At 46.3% G+C, this 19,625-nt stretch overlaps 1 protein-coding gene across 9 annotated transcripts in view; it reads right to left on the bottom strand.

Moving 5' to 3' along the window:
- Positions 1-19,625, bottom strand: part of IQSEC1 (IQ motif and Sec7 domain ArfGEF 1) — a 526,249-nt gene that overhangs the window by 95,287 nt on the left and 411,337 nt on the right. The window lies entirely within an intron of this gene.

Here is a 19,625-nt window from a genome sequence, read left to right as displayed (position 1 = left end):
AGGGGGCGTGGCTAGGAAGAAGGGCCGCAGGGACGGAATGCCCGGACGGAGCGCTGGGGCTGAGCAGAAAGGGGCAGGGCTTCATAAAGAGGCGGGACTAGCAGATCCACGGAGCTGGAAAGGTGGCTAGAGCAGCGGCGGGATTCTCAGGCTGGCCCTTTTCTGGGAGGACTGTGCACTTCTCCAACACAGATATCCCCAATTTCTGTCTCTACTTCCCCAACGTGCAAGCACAACAAATACAATAGCTCAAACCAGATATCTGTAGTCATGCTCTGCTGATGTGCCAGTCTCTGCCAAACTTAACTTTGGCTGCAGTTCATAAAACCAGGCTTTGGCTGTCCCCGGATGGTGTATATCTTGGAGCTCTGATGTTCTTGCCCTAGAGAAAGGACTGGGTCCTGAGGCTGGGGACGCCCTTTTGGGGACTTTTTGGTGGGGATCTAATAGAAGCAACTTCTTTCTCCCTAAGTCCACCCAAGCCCCTGAACTTTCCTCACTCAGAGACAACTTTCAGATCCCCATGGCAGGCTTAAAGTAATACTAATTAGCATTTTAGAACTCTACTGATATTTGGTCCTCAAGACAGCATTGTAATGTTGTGGAGTTATTATAGGTCTCATTTTCCAGAAGAGGAAACTTCCTGAGGCGCAGCTTAATTGGGTTAACTAAGGGGCTTCCCCACACCTTCTCCTCTCCCAGGCTGCTCAGCCCGGCTCATCCTACTATATATAAGCAATTATGGCTTGCTGTTCTCAATTTGCACATTTACTTGTTTATTATCCGTCCATTTGTCCTGGGGCTTCATGAAGGCACACACAGTGCCCCACACCCACACTTCTGGAATGCCCAAATGTGGTTGGCAGATACCAAGCAGACACAGAGACAATCAAAACCTGACCTGTCTTGGGCCACCCCACCTGTCCTGGGCTACCCCACCTGCAATTCTATCTCTTGGAGGGACACGCAGCTGGCAGTTCTGTGGGAGACAGGAAGTATAGGCCCACAAAAGTAGTGTCGACCATCTTGTGTCCTTCTAAATCTTTCATTTGGAGGAGGTGCTTGCTGCAAAGGGCCTGTTGACGAGTGTTATTCCCAGATGGGCAAACTGGGCTGGTGTAGGGGACAGTGAAAGACGAGGGCTGAGCTAACCCAGCTTGCAGCACGAAAAGGGAAAGTCCCTAGAGCCAATTAAGTACACCAGGGTACCCAGACAAGAGACTGGGCAGTGCCAGTGCCCCTCATTGCCTATCTCCACATTCCTCTTCTTTGCTTCTGTTTTCTTTTCTACATTATAAATACATACATACATACACAGAATGGAAGAAAACACTTGCAAATCATATGTCTGATTAAGGGTCTAGTATCAGTACTATATAACAAACTTACAACTCCATAATAAAAAGGCAAATCACCCTGGCTGGTGTGGCTCAGTGGGCTGAGTGTCAGCCTGTGAACCCCAAGGTCACCAGTTCGATTCCTGGTCAGGGCACATGCCTAGGTTGCAGGCCAGGTCCCTAGTTGGGGGCACGTGAGAAGCAACTGATCGATGCATGTCTCGCATGTTTCTCTCCCTCTCTTACTACCTCCCTTCCCTTCTGTAAAAATGAATACATAAAATCTTAATAAAAAGACAAATAACCCAATTTAAAAATGGGCACAGGGTAGACATTTCTCCCGAGAAAATATATGAATGGCCACTGACACATGAAAAGATGTTCAGCATCACTAGGCATTAGGGAAATAAAGATCAAAACCACAATGAGATATCACCTCACACCCACTAGAATCAAGAAGATGGACAAAAGCACCCACACACACAGAGGGGTGAAAGGAGCTGGGAGGAAATAGGGTTGATATAGTCCTGTTGGGGTGAACTCCACCCCAGCTTGAACTGCCCTCTAAAAATAGCCTGCAATAAACTCAGAGCCAAGAGTTTAAATAAACTCAGAGCCAAGACCCCAATCCAGCTGCCTACAGCACTCCAGAGAGGCTCCAACAGCCTCAAGACCTGATTCTTTAAGAATTCCAAGCACTTCTTCAGGCCCAGGGCCTCACCACTCACCAGACATTGTTCCAGCTGGGATTTGGAAGAGGGTTGAATTTCCTTGTTAGCACTTGGAACACCACAGAAGTGCCTGGAAATCGAATGTCTCTTAATTCTCTTGTCTTGTTTTATCTTCCTGCTAAGTGTGCCTATTGCTTCAAAGATTAATAATTTAGCAAATTACCTGGTGAACAAGAAAAGTTCCAGCATAAAAAGGCAGAGGAAGCCATTTTTTTTCTGCTGAAATGAAAAGACTGGGAAGAATTCATATATGTGCCACTTGGGCAAGTTGCTTCGCTTTCTGAGTATCAGTTTCTTCAACTGTAAAGTGTGGCTCATCAGCCACCTCTACCCTGGCTAATTCACCTTGCCATTGAATTTATCAAGCATTTAGTAGTGCTTATTCTCTGCCTGTCTTCTGAGACCTCAATAGGGAGACAAGTGTTCACCAGTATAATGTCATGATAGAAGAAGGTACCTACAACTCTGCTCCTCTAGAGTCTTCAAAGATAAAGGGACATTTGGACTGGGCCTTGAGGTATGAATGGGGCTGTAGGATGCAAGAAAATCATGAAAATGTTTACTTCTACTTTATCATCCTGGGTTTCAGTACTGAGCTGCTTTTCTTGGCCCATTTCACATGCCACAATCCAATTTCATCTCCTCTCCCTGGCTTCTGAAAGCCTCCCATTTCCCATAGCCTCCTTGATCTCCTTGGGCAGACATGTGGCACTCCCCCAAAGGTCAACCTTTGCAGTCCCTCTCTCAGAGCTGTCAGGATGAAGGCCATTCCCTCCACATGGCTGGCCCCAAGGCCTGTGTGGCCTGGTTCTGGTTCATCCCTCTAGCCGTTGCCCTTCATCATGCCCCCTCCATGCATGCCACACCTCCAGAAATGCTAAACTTCTTTCAGACCCCCAAACTCCCCCCTGTGCCTGGCTTACAGCTAGGACTATGGGTTTCAGCTTTTGATGCTACTTCTTCCAGAAAACAACCCCTGACTGACTGTTAGTCCAAATTAGAAACTCCTCTTGTACAATAAACTCTCACATTTCTTTGCAGCTGCTCTTTCCTCACACCAGTGAGCTGTATTGTCATTGCCAGGTGAGTTGGGCCTACATCCTTCCCTATAGCATCCCCTATGCCTACTATGAGGCCAGGGACAGAGAGGTGCCCAGCAGCTTAATAAATCAAAGGTTGTCAAACTAAGTCTTGAAAGCCAAATTTAGTCCACTGTCTGTTTTTTTTTTTAAATAAAGTTTTATTGGAACAGACTCATACCCACTCACTTACATATTGTCTATGGATACTTTTCTGCTACAATAGAGTTGAACAGTTGCAACAGAAATGCATGGCTTGCAAAGCCTAAAATATTTATAATTAGCTCTCCACAAAAAAATTTTGTCAACCCTGAAATAAATGAAGCTACCCTGAAGAAGTTTTGTGTTGGCTCCAGCTACCCCAGAGAATGCCTTGCCCTTTCATCTAGAGCCCTGATGCCTTGGCTCAGCCCCTGTGGACAAAATCTGGAAGAGCAGAATCCAAACATCATGGGGGAAAATGGTGATTAAAACAACAGGGACATGCCAGGTAACCTTCAGACAAGATGGCCACAAGATAGGATAATTCACTGTTAGGAACAAACTAGCTATCCATGTGCACAAACACTTAGGTCCAGGGATGTTAGTTGTTTGTAACAGCAGAACACAGAGGAGAAAACACACCATGCCTCAGTGGGACTGGTTAAGTAATCTGTGGTGTACCCACCAGTGGGGTCTTATGTGTAAATGATGGCAGCAGCACCATACACACTTATAGGAAAAGATCTGAGACACAAACCGACATTACAAGTCCAGAAAAATGTGAAACTTATTCACAGTAAAATATATAGACCACTAGTATGCTTATATAAGATAAGCATAGACTATTTGTTAAAGGAGACCCAAGAAAGAGGTAGCAGTGGTAGCATCTGGGAAGGGAATCTAGGGAGTCCAGAGATTCCTGCAGACAGGACTCTGCCCTCTAAGTTGGAGGTCTTGTTGGGACAGAGGTGGGAAGGAGAAAGGAAGACTTCACTCTATGCCTTTGCATAGTTTTAAAATTTTTAAATAAGTGTTTGTTACCATAAGGAAAAAAAGACCAGTGAAATAAAGAAATCAATAAAAGATATGGTAATCCAAGGGGCTGGAAGTCTTCTGGCATCTTCTAACATTTTCTAGGAGACTCAGAAACCTGCCAGAGCCAATCCAGAAAGACCCCAATTCCAGACTGTACTTAAGCTGTCTCTAGCCAATCCAGTTTTCTTGTCTTTTGAGTAGGCTGTGTCTTACTGGCAGCCATAAAATTCAATTATGTTTGCCATATAAGCCCATTGCGGCTTCCCTCTTAGTGTCTATAGGTCATTATAATATGTCACTCTTCATAACATTGAAACAAACATCCCTATATCACAGCTAGAATGCTGGGTCTAGGAGGAAGCTCTGTGGTCACCCCTCCAACCCCTTATTTGACAGACAGGGAAAGGGAGGCCCAGAGAAATAAAGGGACAGAGGGGCCACTGGGAAAGGACATGAGTCTTCTGCCAGCTCTGCTTGAGGCTGCCTTAGAGGCCCAGGTTGGGTCAAATCAGGGAGGCAGTCCTTGCCTTTGCCCCTTCTTTTTCCCAGCTGCCTGTGCCGGCTTCTCCATTCCTCCCTCAATAAACCAGTCCCAGGGCTGAGCCCACACTGAAAGAGTCCCTACCTATAAACCCCTTTGGGAGCTTGGGACCAGGGATGAATTAAGTTCTATGGTTCCAGTCCTACCCCACCCCCCACATCTATAGTCTGGGAAGGAAACAGACCCCACACTTAAGAGCTTGGAGACAGTGCATACATTTCACCGTACAGGTCACCTATTCACTGTCACTTCCTCCAAGGGACCTCCCCAGACCCCCCAGGTAAGGTACCCCCCATTCTCTTGGTCTCTTTTTATTCCATTTAAAGCCCATCTCACAGCCTACATTTTTATCTTGCTTAACTACTTGTTAATTTATTTACTGTCTGTCTCTTCTACCAAAATGAAGCTCTGTGAAGGAGGGGACTTTCTTCACCAGTCCATCCCAGCATCCAGATGATGCTGGTCTACAGTAGGTGCTCAATAAATGTCAGATAAATGAATGAATCATGTTGAACTAGATTCATTCTGGCTCAGAGACAACCACAGGGGTGGTGCAAGACTTGTGTGCATGGAAGGAAACAAAAGAGCCCCTTCCTGGTCCCCATTCTTACCCTTGTCTTATTCAATCTGAGCCAATACCCCTTTTTATACACCACAGATTCTGAAAAGTCCAGGTAAAATTGTTTTTCAAAAACACTGATTCTTATCTCTAGTATGCCCAGTACTTAAAGAAAACTGTCAGATGAAGATTTTGTTTTTAAAACTGGGCATCCTTTTGGCAAAGTCAATGACCATCCTTAATATATTTGGGTTTCTTTTCTAGTAGCTTTGCTTAAACTGGAACCCATCTACATGAAAGAGGGTGGGGAAATTGAGGAAACCTAGAAAAAATATAGAGAAAAAGCTGCTTGCTCTGGTACAGAACATCCCATCTGGCTGTCACTGATTCAGTCATCTGGCAGGGCCAGCTCCACATTCTAAAGGGCTGTTAGGGAAGTAGCTTGCTTACTCTTAAGTAGTGCCTTAAGAGTGCCTTATGGACTAAACCCCCTTTATACCACAGAACACCTACAAGGGGGTGCCAAGCCACGGCTCCAGCGGCCTCTACTTTAATAAAGAGTTGCTTTCATTTATAACAAGTGCTGGGGATTCCTGTTTTGCAAATGGATGCCACTAAGAGCTTCTATTAAGTGGGTTAAACATCTTCTGTGCAATCTTTTTTATGTGGTTGATTTAAACAACAGTTTCTTTTGTCCCAATGGGAGGAAGTCTTCAACCAGATTGACCCAATTTCCCTGATTTGGAACTAATGGAGGCGGGGTACACGTGACATCTGATTTATTATTTAAATAAATCTATAATGGAGAACATATGTGTTCCTAAATGTGTTCAACAACTCCCCCCACATTTATTACCAACCACTGAGTCAGGCCTTGACTAGGTATCTCAGAGAATGCAGAGAGAAATCAAATGTGGGTCCTAGGCTCAGGAAGCTGAGTGGGTAAGGGGATTGAAGACAACTCAGAACTGATGGTGCCAGCCCTGTGGTGCACAAGCTCACATAATCCTGACAGCGGCTCTGCAAGGTGGTTTTCATTCCAGTTTATCATGGGGGCCCTGAAGCCCAGAGAGGGTATGTATTTGCCTAAAGACATACAACACATTAATGATGAAGCCAGAATTACAACCCAGGAACAGTGACACTCAGTCTGTGTTTTTTCCACTTCACCAGCAGTTCTTAAAGCATGGTCCCAGGAACACCAGCAGCCACAGTCCCAGCTGGGAATCATTAGAAATGCAAATTCTCACCCTCCAGGTGATTCTGATGCCTGCTACAGTTTGAAAATCTCTGTGCTATGCCAGGGCACCAAAATGGATGATAAAAGCAATCATGGGAGCAACCTAGCATAGAGGCAGGAACGACTGAGAGGTGATGGGTTGGCAACCAGGGAAGGCTTCTGGAAGAGGTGACACCTGTTTTAGTATTTGTGGCATGAATGAGAATTCTCTGGGGGGCCCAGCAGGAGAAAGGTATTGCAGGCACAGAGAATGGCATGGGAATGGCATGAGAATAACATGGGCAAAGGTTTTAGGAGGAGCTTAGAAAAATATAATCATAGCTCTGGAAATATGTGGAGTGTGAAGTGTGAGGCCAGAGAATGAAGTAGAAGCTTCATCTTGTCGGTCTGTATGTAGGGGGTAGCAGCTGGAAGAAGTGGCCTGGACTTATCCTGAGGTTAGTTTTCCCAAGGACCACATAGTACTGTATATCAATTACTTAATGCCATTCTTTCTACCAGGGAGACTTTATATCTGCTACATCAGTGAAAAACCAGGTTCACTGAGCGTAAGTTAAATTTTCCCATAAAAATAAATCACCAAAACCAAAACACTGTTAGAAAATACTGCTTGGATTCTGTTATCAGCAGAAAGCCTGTGCTTGAAGGCCTGTTGGTTTAAAACAGAGATGACAAGTGTGAAGAATCCCTGTTATACAAAGCAGCATAAAACAGAAGGATGCTTCTAGGAAATGATATAAGATGTATTGTTAAGTGAGAAAAATAAGGTGAAGAATCCTGTATTTGGATTTAAAAAAAGATGAGGGAAAGAGTACACACACACATATGATGACACATGTATAAAATATCTCTGGATAGCAGTTGCCTCTCAGGGAACTGGGCCAGGGCTGGGAGGGTGGCTCCCTGTTCACTGCGTGCCCTTTTATGCCTTTAGCTATTGAACCATGTGATGATATTACTTCCTATAAAATAATGAAATATAGTTAAGCCTTTTCTTGAGTGATAAAGAGTCATTAAAGACATGTTAGTATCAACTACCACCTTGGTGTGGATGTAGTCAGAAGGGCTGATAGAGCACTGGGAGGGGAATAGCTTTCTCCCGGCTTCCATGTGATGCATTCCACATCACTGAATACTGAACTGATGGCTCACCTGGAATCAGTTCACCTGGGGCCTGGGTCTCATACTTCCAGAAACCCTGCTTGGTGGGTAACAGGGATCTGAGAACACACTTTTTGCAGCAAGGAAAGAAAACACCCTCAAGCATGTAATGTCTTCACTGTCATCTAAGGCTGAGGAAGACTGCCCTGGTACAGCACCAGGGGACCGAGAGGTAGGGAAGGGTGAAGGGTGGCTGTCATGACCCTGTCCCCCTCCTCTTGGAAATAAGACTGTACACCTCCTGCTTTGGGAAGAGCAAAAGACAGGTCCCCAGGGAGCACTTCCTGCACAAGAGACAGGTGTCGGCAGCCGTGACATGGAGTCAGTTATCAAGTCCCATGGTTTAGTCCATAAGGAAATCATGACCCAGAGAGGATAAATGGCATACCTGAAGGCCATTCAGCTGGTCGTGGCAGAACTGGGATTCCCATCTGTGGATCTATCCATGAAGAGTCTAAGCACCTCTATATCAGTGAGTCTTGGTAAGATAACACAACCCCACAAAACAAGTGTAAATCCACAATGAGCAACAAAATCATTTATGCAACCAAACCACAGACAATTTTGGTCTCTTTCATAATTTGCACAAATGACTGTCATTTAGGTGTTAATAGCAAAGGCATCAAGGTTTGGAAACCCCGGGAGTGTTAGAAACACAACTTGTGTTTACAAGCACACAACAATTTGTTCAACATGTCAGCTATGTCTGCAGTTAATTATTACCCTGGTTAATGGTAATCCACATTTAATGTGCCACAGTAAATGGGGATTAAAAGCCAGGAGTGAGAGTGCTGGGCTTGGACTACAGTTATTTTCCTCCCAAAGTGGGGCTCATCCTCATGGCTGTCATACTTGATGGGCCTCTCATGGGGCTCGACCCTGCTTGAGGGCACCCAAGTAGGAAACAAGTGCACACTCCTTCCTGGAGGCATTCCGAGTGGATCCTGCCTCCTGTCCTAAGGCGGGGCCCTGTTCTAGGCTTCCATTTTTCCTGGATGGTCTGGGGACAATGCTACCTTCTAGTAAATTCCCTCTTGCTGTATGCTGCTTGCAATCAAGGTTCTAGCTTCTGCTCCTTGGTCTCCCTTAGTTCCAGGGAAGGATGGTTAGCTACACTAGCAACAGCAGTAACTGCCATTTTTCCATAGCACCAATTCAGTGCCAGGGGCTCCACATGGTTCACACAGGGTGTTTGCAACCCTCCCAAATGCAGATATGGCACCATCCACATCTTACAGAACGAATGGGGTTCAGAAGGACCAAACCACTTGCCCAAGATGCAAGATTGCTCACAGAATGCAGAGAGCTAGGATCTGATATCAACATATGGCACAAGCCATGAGGAATTTCACCTGGGGACTCAGCCTCTGGTTGGGAAGGTGCTTCTTCATTCAACACACACTTTCGTCTCTGTGCTTTAGCTCTGGTGCTAGGTGCAGGCGCCCCAGTGGAGCAGGGGAAGCAACTGCCAGGCCCGGAAGGCCTCCTGAGTGCCTGGCCCTGGCTAGGCTAACATTTGTTGGGCATTCACTGTGTGCTTTACACACAACTCACTGACTCCCTGCCCACCCCGTGAGGCCAGGACTTCATTATCTGCATTTCACTCACCTGAGGCTGCAAGAGGGAAGATCTGGACCCAACCACTCCCCTGCAAAGAGTGGTTTCACCCAGATGTCACCAGGTTAGACTTAGTGGCAAATTTAGATAGGCTTGAAAAGACAGGGCACAGCTGATGGAGTGGTCCTTGGAGGGGATGAAAGATAGGGTGGTGGCAATTGAAGGCTGGAGCCACCGAACCAGCAGTCTGGGGGCCAGCTCATGGTACAGGTCAAAAACAGGGGGAAGCTTGGTCAGGGGGATATTGGGGACCAGAACAGTCCCCAATGCCACCTCTCACCCCGCTGGTCCAGCCCACCTGCCACAGCCCACCTGCCACCACTGGGATGCTGGTGCCACCTGTGGCCCTGCTGAAGAACTGCAGTCTGGCCATTGCAGGCCCAAGCCAGCCAGCAGACTGGGTGGTGGGTCAGCCTGGGGGCAGATGCCAAGAAGGCAGTGGCTGAGCCAGCCTCTGTAACCCACCCTAAACTTCCTCATTCAAACTTCCTTTTTCCTGCCTGTACAATCTAAGGCACCCTACTCCGTACCCCTCCTTGTTGATTAGAGGGAGGGCAGGTGGGTCAGAAAGCAGAGCCAGGATTTAAACCATTTTCATGGACATTACAATCTAACAACAAATATGTCACTGCCCTGCTTCAAACCCTGGCTCTTCACTGCTTAAGAAATAAGCACCAAACTCCTTGCCATGCCCACAAGTACCTGTGGATTTGGCCTCTGCCTACCTCTGCCCTTCCCGATCTGCTCTAGCCTCCTCATACCCAGGAAGTTGGGTCCTGCCCCTGAGCCTTTGCATGTGCTATTTCCTCTGCCTGGTACACTCTCCTCTCTCTTTTCATCTACTTAACCCTGACTTTACCTTCATGCCTCAGCTCCTTCAGGGAACCCTTGCCTGACCTTCGAAGGCACCACTGAGTAATTCCTGCCAGCACATGGTTGATACTGTCTGGTGAGCATTTCCCTCTCCTTTACTGGACAGCTCTGTGAGGGTAAGGGTTATGTCTGTTGTACTCACCATTCATTTCCAGTCCCAGGACAGTGCCTGGCACATACTAGGTGTTCAAGAAATATTTGTGGGTGCAATGAATGTGTGTAGTTCGTGGGGGTCCTTGTCCTAAAATCAACATGCCTTCATAAATACAGTGTTCACTTTCCAAGGAGCCAGGCACTGAGGTAAGGGTCCTTCATACTTGAGCTTTGGGGGATATTAACAGATGATGAAGTGCAGAGGTATCCTGACCAGGAGTAAACGGACAGGCAGAGGTAGAGCTGAGATGTGGATGTAGGTATGATTTGAGCCAAGCCATTCTATAGCCCCTAAGGTCAGGCTTATAGCCTGATTCCTTTTAAGGATTCACTTGTCAGGGTCTACTTAAGCTACTCACACAGGTGGAAAAGGGTGTTTAAGTTCTGTTTCCCATGGGATTACCAGCATGGTCCTAGAAGGAGATTCTGGAAAACTGAGCACAGGGAACCAGCATAAGTGGGAAGGAGACCCCCATGCCCAGGCACCTCTCCTTTTCCACTGAGGACTCAAGGCTGCTTCTACCACTAGCATGTAGGACCCTTGCTTGTGAATTGGTAAAAGGTGCCCTGTTCTGGTGAATACAGCCTTTCAGGCCCACGGCCCGGTAAGAGTGCATAATTCTTTGCCCACTGCTTGTGTTAAGTTTGCAACCTGAACTGTACACCGGAAGCATCTGGAGCTCTGGCCCACTGGGTGACTGTGACCCTTGGCCCCAGCCATCCTCCTGACATCAGCAGTGGGTTCTGCTCTTCCTTCAAGGGGGCAGGGAGTCCTTCTAAATGAGGCCTTGCAGCCATGCATGCAGGACATGTGGCCACATGTAGCCACCTGCCACTTTCTTTTCTCAGACCCTGGGAGAGATGAAATCCTGCCCTCAGCCCTCTAGGAGATTTTGTGACAGAAATAAGACACCAGTAGGTCCAGGAGTCACAAGGCCTACAAAGAAAATGTCAACAGAACTTAGAACTGAGTTCAGTTGCCTCACAGAAAAACATCAAAGCTTCAGGAAGGCAGTGAAAATTCCATCCTATGTAATGGGTTTTAGCCCAGGTGAGATGGGTGTGTGGTTTGCCTGAGTCCTCAAAGAGCCAGACCATCGGTCCTCTTACTGAGGCCACCACATGCCCTGGGCTTCTGCAGAGTCAGGAGCCAGGAACAGGTCAGGGCTGGCTCAAGATCACCCAATGGCCAGCTGGTAGCCAGACTGGGCCTGAGCCAGGTCCCCAAGCTCCACCCTCAATCCAGAACCAGAGCTGCTGGAGTGGGGAGGAGGGGAAGCTGGTCTCCAACTTGGGCCTTCACTGGGCACAGAGTGACTGTTCTCTGCTGCTCCACAGTTTTTCTATTTGCCGCGTGCCAGGCTGCAGCCTCCCTCAAGTTCTGCTGATGAGGAAAATCTGGTGCCAGCATCCACAAATATGTGTGCCTTCTGGAAGGAGGCAGCAGGTCAGGCTCAATCCCAGTGGGTGGATTTAAAGGCCCAGAAGGACTGGGTTTGGGTGGGGAAAAATGCAGTTTTCACTGTATGTTCTTATAATGTTGAAAATTTTTACCATGTACCTGTATTTCCACGCAAATATTGAACTCATATAAACATATAAATAAAAAGCCCAGGAAGAAAGGAAACAGACAGGAGCTTGGAATTTCAGGAGGAGGAAGGGAACTCAGGTACTGATCTTCCCTATGAAAACAAAAGCTAAGATTTCCTGGGTGCTTGCTGGGAGCTGGCTGTGCTTGAAGTCCTTTTGGGCAGGCTGCATTCAGCCTCAGAGTGATCTGAATAAGTAGATACTATTATTGTTACCCACCACTACACAAATGAGGAGACAGAGCCTAAGTCGTAAGCAGTAGCCAAAGTTGAGCTGGGCTCGGAAGCACTGGCTCTTGCTCCTGGCCCCTCAGGGACTAGAGTTTTAAGACAGCCCCTGCTCTGGAAGGAATTGGGTAGGGGGTGTATCATAGCCTGCAACTTCTGAGGTCATGTAAACAGGCCACTGAGATCCCAGGGGTCCATCTGCCCTCCTGAGCCAGGGCCAGAGCCAGATGGACCACAGCCCTGCCCTGAGCCTCAGTTTCCTCATCTAATAAATGGGTGAATCTTCCCTTCCTTGCAAGGCAGGAGTAAAGATTACCCAAGGGGAGGCGCCTGGCACATGGAAAGTGCTCAGTACACACCCATTCCCTCCCCTCTCTTCCCTGGCCTGATCACTCCAGCAACAGGAAGGCTGTCCTGCCACACCAAGGTACTGCCCACTTCCTGGGTAAAGGCACCAGGGTCTGGAAGGCAGATTGGAGGGTGGCAGGGACGCTCTCCCACCCAGTGGCAGTCCCTAGACGCTGATATGAAAAGCCCCTCACGAAACTGGTGGGCAGAGTGCCAGTGGATATGTGTGAGCTCCCATGGGCTTGCATGGGATCCAGAGACGTGGCATGTCCTTGCTACAGATTGTGGCCTTCCCCAGAGGGCCATCTCCTGGCTCTTGGCTGCCCCAAACAGATCAAGATGGAAAGAAGAACTTGGAGGAGACATTTTATTTTCTAGACAGAGCTGGTCAGGGAACACATGAGCAGGGACCATCCTGGCCCTCCCTTGCCTTGGTCCAGTACCCTGGGTGGGGGCCTCCTACCATGAACAAAGCCACCTTACTGGCCTCCAGGGACCTATTCTGTGGCCCACATAGATGAGCTCCCTCTTCCTTCCCTCCTGGCCTGTGCAGTGGTCAGTTCAGGTCATGAACCCTGAGCCCCTGCTTAATCCTCCGAAGCCCAAGTCAGCACCAGCCAGACATGTTGACATGCCACAGGCCCACAGACCTGTTTGACCAGAGCAGCAACCTGTCCAGTAAGAGAAAGTTGTCCTCCTTGCCCTCAGGGGCTATCACTGATCACCAAACTCCTGCAGGGTCTCCCAGCCCAGAGCCTTCAGTTTTGGGCTCTTGCCTGACCAGGACAGGTATGGATACATGGAGTGATGGGGGTAGGAGGGTTGGGTGGCTGATAAGGAAAAAAGGACACACTTCTCACCAAACTGTGCTGGGCTGCCTGGGTAATGGTGTATGAATGTGTGTGTATGTATGTGTGAGAAATGGGTCCCTTATCTCACATCATAAGCAAATATCAACTCCAGGTGGATTAAATACCTAATAAAATGGTGAATACAAAAGATTCATGACTATAAGGCAGGAGAAAATTTCTTATAACACACAAAGCAATAATAAAGTGAAACATAGATTTGACTACTTAAATTAGGAACTCTGAAATTATCATGTTCATCTCATGACACCAGGATAAGTGAAAAAGGCAAGATATTTTATAAGATAAGTAATTCACAAAGGATTAAAATCTGAAACACCTAAAGAATCCTACAAATCAACAAGAGAATTAAAAATATAAATCTCAAGATGGACAAAGACTTGAAGAGGCATTTGACCAAAAAGGAAATCCCAATGGTCAGTAAAGCATACAAATATGTCCAACCTCATCAGCAATCAAGGAAATGCAGATGAAAACCACAGTGAATTAAAGTACCAATGACATATTTCACAGGTATAAAACAAACATTTCAGAAATTTATGTGGAAGCATAAACAACCCCAAATAGCTGCAGCAATTTTGAGAAAGAAGAACACAGTGGGAGGGATCACAATGCCTGATATCAAACTGTATTACAAGGCCACTGTAATCAAAACAGCCTGGTATTGGAGTAAGAACAGACACATAGACCAATGGAACAGAACAGAGAGCCCAGAAGTAAACCCAAGTCTCTACGGTCAATTAATATTTGGCAAAGGGGGCAGAAGCATAAAATGGAGCAAAAACAGCCTCTTCAACAAATGGTGTTGGGAGATCTCAACAACTACATGCAAAAAAATGAAACTCGATCACCAACTTACATCATACACAAAAATAAATTCAAGGTGCATAAAAGACTTAAATATAAGTCATAACACCATAAAAGTCCTAGAGGAAAACATTGGCAGGAAAATCTCAGACATTCCACGCAGCAACATCTTCATGGATATGTCCCCTAAAGCAAGGGACAGAAAGAAAAGACACAATTTACAATACCCAAGTGCTGGAAGCAACCTAAGTGTCCATCAGCAAATGAATGGATCAAAAAACTATGGTACATTTACACAATGGAATACTATGCAGCAGAGAGAAAGAAGGAGTTCCTACTCTTTGAGACAGCATGGATAGAATTGGAGAGCATTATGCTAAGTGAAATAAGCCAGATGGTGAGGGACAAATACCGTATGATCTCACCTTTAACTGGAACATAATTAACAAAAGAAAAAAGCAAACAAAATATAACCAGAGACATTGAAATTAAGAACAATCTAACAACAGTCAGAGGGGATGGGGGAGGGAACAATGCAGGGAAGGGTTTTCAGGAACTACTATAAAGGACACATGGATAAAACCAAGGAAGAGGGTGGAAGCAAGGGGGGGAGGTGGGTTTGGTTGGGGTGGGGGTGGTGGTGGTGAGAAATGCAGAGAACTGTAATTGAAAACAATAAAATAATTACAAAAAAATAAAGAAAACCACAGTGAAAAACCACTACACATCCACCAGGTGAGTAGATACGACAAAGACTGACAATAGGGAGTGCCAGTGAAGACAGGAGCAGTGACAGGGAATGACTACACAGTGTGGCTGTTTTGTGAAGCTCAGCATGCATATACTTTACCACTCAGTTTGAGGTATACGCCTAGAGAAGTTCACACCATGTACAATTGGACTCAGGTTCGAGAACAGCCCCAAAATGAAGACAACCCTCATGTCTATCACAATATGCTAGACAAATAATCTGTGTGCTAGTGATATAATGGAATACTATACTGCAGTGACGAGGACAAACTACAGCTACTTATAACTGGATGAGTTACACAACCACAACTTGGAACAAAAGTAGTGAGACCAAAAGTTGGGGACCACTTTGTGTGGTATCAGAGATTGCAGCCTCACACAAGCCAGGCCTTGAAAGAGGCCTGTAAGACTTGACCAGAAAACCGGTAATGCAGGAGGCAGGCATGACCCAATGCTAGCACTGAGAGTTTCTGTCGGAAATCAGGCCTGAAGAATACATTGTATCCTTTGAAGCTTGCTTTGCTTTGTATAACCTGTTGGTGTAAGCCAGATGGTTAAGTTCAAAGCATAAGGAGTAAACTCCTAATCTTATGAACCACATCCTATCACCATCTGGCATCAGCATGACTAACAGACCCTGACCTGAGGCAGATCTCTGTGTTTCTTCCATTGTTATCTATAGATAATATCTGTTTTCTATAACTATAGCCTTTGGACATTGATTGATGAGCTATGCATGCATGCTGTATACCCCTGCATGTACCAATCCCAATAAAAGCCATTTCAGAGAAGGGCTCAGGGCGTTCTCCACTACAGAGAATCGGCAGCCTCCCCCCCCCCCCCCCAGATTGTGTCCAGGCCAGCTCATTTCATCCACCACCAGGAGGACTCTGGGGGATGGGGTTCCCCTCATCTGGTGCCTGAACAGGGATCCTCGATTTGGGACCTGCATCAGCCGAGAGACTACAAGCCATCATCAAAGAAGGCACACCTAGACAGAAGGGATTCGGTGCCTCATCCCACGGGTAAGGTACAGTGGGACCAGGACTTTCGGTTGTGCCACCGGTGGGTCTTAGATAAGGGAAAGGCGAATTTGTTTGAGGGCCGCCTCTTACGCCTGTTCGGTTTCTGTCTTCCTTTTCCTCCCTCCACCTCCAGACATACTAGGAAGTCACCATCAGCTCAATAATAATAGTCAGGACTTGAATGAGTGTTCTGGTTCTGGCTGGAGTCCAGATAAGAGGCATTTCCTCTCTCTGGCCGGAGTTCCCATGTGTCCCTACATGAGTAGGGCCCTAGCAGAGGTGTCTGGGGTCAATTCCTGAGACATGTAGGGGCCTCATAGAGAACTCCAATCATTGTAATATAACTTTTAGCTCGTCCGGGGACATGCCATATAAGGGTCAGTCACCCAGCACTCCAAGCCCTCCCCACTGTTTTAGACTACCGGGAGAGAAACCAACACACTTAAGAGAGGGAGGGATGACCAAGGTGTGAGCCCCTTGGGAGCCCTCCTCACAAGCAGCGCACTGCGACCCAACACATTTATCTCCTTCCGCAGCAATTAGACAGAAAAGGCTTGTAGAACTAGATAGTGGAGCGAGGGCTAGAGAAGACAAAACCTAAAGTAAAAACAACCAGCCACCAAAATAGGCTTGGGACTTTCTAAGGAGCAGGAGATATATTTTTGACTGTTTTAGCAGCTTCTTAAGGCTATGGGATGTCAGATTAAAGAACAGAACTTAATTAACTTATTATAGACAGTAAAGAGCTACTGTCTGTGGTTCCCAGATAAAGGCTCCTTAGATTTCAAAGTGTGGGAAAAAGTAGGGCAGAAATTAAAATGGCATCAGGAAAATGGGACCCTTATAGGGCATCAGAATTTATTAACCTGGAGCCTAGTCAGAATGGCCCTCACCCCTATTCATACTAGAAACCCTCATAATCAGGAAAGCTTAGACACAAAAGAAGGGACTTATATATAGGACAGCGGTGGGCATGGTTGCTGAAACTAATAATAAAAACCCACCACCACAAACGGAGGACGACTTCCTTTCCAGCCCTCCTTCGGCCCCACTATTAGTTCAACGACAACCTCCCCCTCCTCCTCTATTAGATTCACCTCCGGCCCTTAGCCAGGCTATTACTGTCATGCAGCAATGTCTCCGAGAGGCTGCAAAAGCTGGAGACTGGAAAGCTCTGTCTGCTTTCCCCATTGTCACTAAATAGCACAGGCAGCCAACGTATGAACCTTTGCCTTTTGAAACATAGAAAGACTTAAAAAATAGTATTAAAGACAATGGGCTTCAGTTACCTTACACTATGGTGACTCATGTCAGTTGTCACTGACGGGTATCGGCTGGCCCCTTATGATTGGATTGCCTTAGCTAGGACTGTCCTCACATCTGCCCAGTTTACTGTGTGGCATTCAGAATATACTGATCGCTGCCACCGCCAACAGGCTGAGAACAGCAGAAGTGGAAACCCAGTCCAGCTTAACATGCTTCTTGAAACTGATGAATATGAATCTGCTGAAGAGCTGGTGAAAATGGAGACTAAAGCTTCCTCCCAATGCTCCCAGGCTGCTTTCTGCGCCCTGAAGATGGTTCCAGAAGCTAAAACCGGAGGGCCAGGCTCCTTCATCAATATTCGGCAAGGAGCCACAGAGATTTATTTAGATTTCATTGACTGACTACAAGAAGCAATACAAAAACAGGTTGAAAGTCCGGAAGCAGCCAAGACTCTTATTACAATTAGCTTATGAAAATGTAAATAATAATTGTAAAGCTGTACTCAGTCCTCTCAGACTAACCACCACTGATATTAGTCAATTTGTCAAGGCTTGCCAAAACATTGCACAGAACAACACCCAGCCATGCTGCTAGCGGCTGCAGTAAAGGGGGAAGTTAAATGCTTTAACTGTGGCAGACCGGTGGTGCTGAAACAAACAACAAAATAACCAAAAAAAACCCTGCCCAGTAAAGAACTGCCCATGATGTGGCAAGGGCAAACATTGGGGCAATTAATGTAGATCCAAATACAATAACAATAGCAGACTACCTCCACCTCAGGGAAATAGGCAGGAGGGGCGCAAACTCCGGTGCCCCAAACTCCAACAGGAGTTTTCCAGGCAGCAGAAACCAATTGTTTTGGACTCAGGAACATGCCAAGCCACTGACCTCTGTGCTGCCACAAGGGGAAGTGCAGGATTGGACTTGGTCACTACCCAGGAGCTCATCTTAAGAGAACAGGATAAAATCCTCATAGCTCCTACAGAGGTATGGGGACCATTGCTTGAGGGCACTGTTGGATTGATTTTAGGAAGATTTAGCATTACCACTGAAGGGATTTTAGTCCAGCCCAGAGGAATTGATTCTGATTATCAGGGAGAAATCAAAATTATGATCAGACTCTTTGGATATCATGTCATTCCTGCCCAAACTCGCATAGCCCAACTTCTCCTTCCCTATACAGTGCCAAGTACTCAAAATACTAAGAGAGGGGAATGAGGCTTCAGCAATACTAATAACCAATCTGTTTTTTGGGCCACCTTCATTAAATTAAATAAACCTCTTTTAGAAGTAACAATTAAAGACAGAACCTTCCATGGCCTGCTAGATACAGGAGCAGATGTCTCTGTAATTTCTAGTCAATACTGGCCTCTGGATTGGCTGCCAACAGAGGCTGACATATCCGTGACTGGCATAGGAGGCATTTCTCAGTCACGCAAAAGTGTCTTGGTCCCTCAGGTTCTATGGCCCTGACGGACATGTAGGGTGGATTCGGCCCTATCTCCTTCCAGCCCCCCTTAATATTCGGGGAAGAGACCTGCTTACTCACTGGGGAATGAAAATCACCCTCCCGCCTTTTTACTAGTGGCCACTGTTCAAATACCTCCTCTACCCACCACATGGCTTTCAGTTATACCTGTGTAGGTCGATCAGTGGCCACTGAAAGGGGAGAGGTTACAAAAAATCCATGAGTTAGTACAACAACAACTAGAAGCAGGACATATTGAGCCATCTAGCAGTCCATGAAATACTCCAATTTTTGTAGTTCCTAAAAAATCAGGGAAATGGAAGCTTGTATATGATCTTAGAAAAATTAATGAGGTACTTCACTCAATGGGCACTCTCCAGGTCCCAAATCCAGCCTACCTACTTAAGGATTGGCCACTTCTAGTCATTGACCTAAAAGACTGCTTTTTAACAATTCCTTTGGCTGAAAAGGACAGAGAGCAATCTGCTTTCTTTGTCCAGGTTGTTAATCTCATTGCAGAGATTCTACTGTAAGGTTCTGCCTCAAGACATGTTAAATAGCCCACTATCTGCCAACATTTTGTCCACCAAACCTTAGGGAAAGTTCTCTAATTCTATAATATGTCATTATATGGACGATATTCTAATTGCTGCCCCATCTTTTGAGATACTAGCTGAGACCTATGTTTACTTAAAAGAAGCCGTATCTCATGCAGGCTTAGTTATTGCCCCTGGAAAGGTCCAACAGTCTGAGCCTTGGAAATACCTGAGACATGTTCTTTTTCACTGGACAGTTCAGCCTCAAACACTCCAAATTAATCCACCAGAATGCACAACCCTTAATAACCTCCCACAACTATTGGGTGTTATTTACTGGATTTAACCTAGCCTAGGAATTACCACCCATCGGCTTACTCATTTATTCAATACCTTAAAAGATGACTCCAATCTAAATTCCCCTGGAACTT

This window comes from Desmodus rotundus, chromosome 2 (genome assembly GCF_022682495.2).
Source record: "Desmodus rotundus isolate HL8 chromosome 2, HLdesRot8A.1, whole genome shotgun sequence".
NCBI classification, from domain to species: Eukaryota; Metazoa; Chordata; class Mammalia; order Chiroptera; family Phyllostomidae; genus Desmodus; species Desmodus rotundus.
Note: the sequence above shows the minus strand (reverse complement) of the source record. Positions and strands in the feature narration are given on the sequence as shown.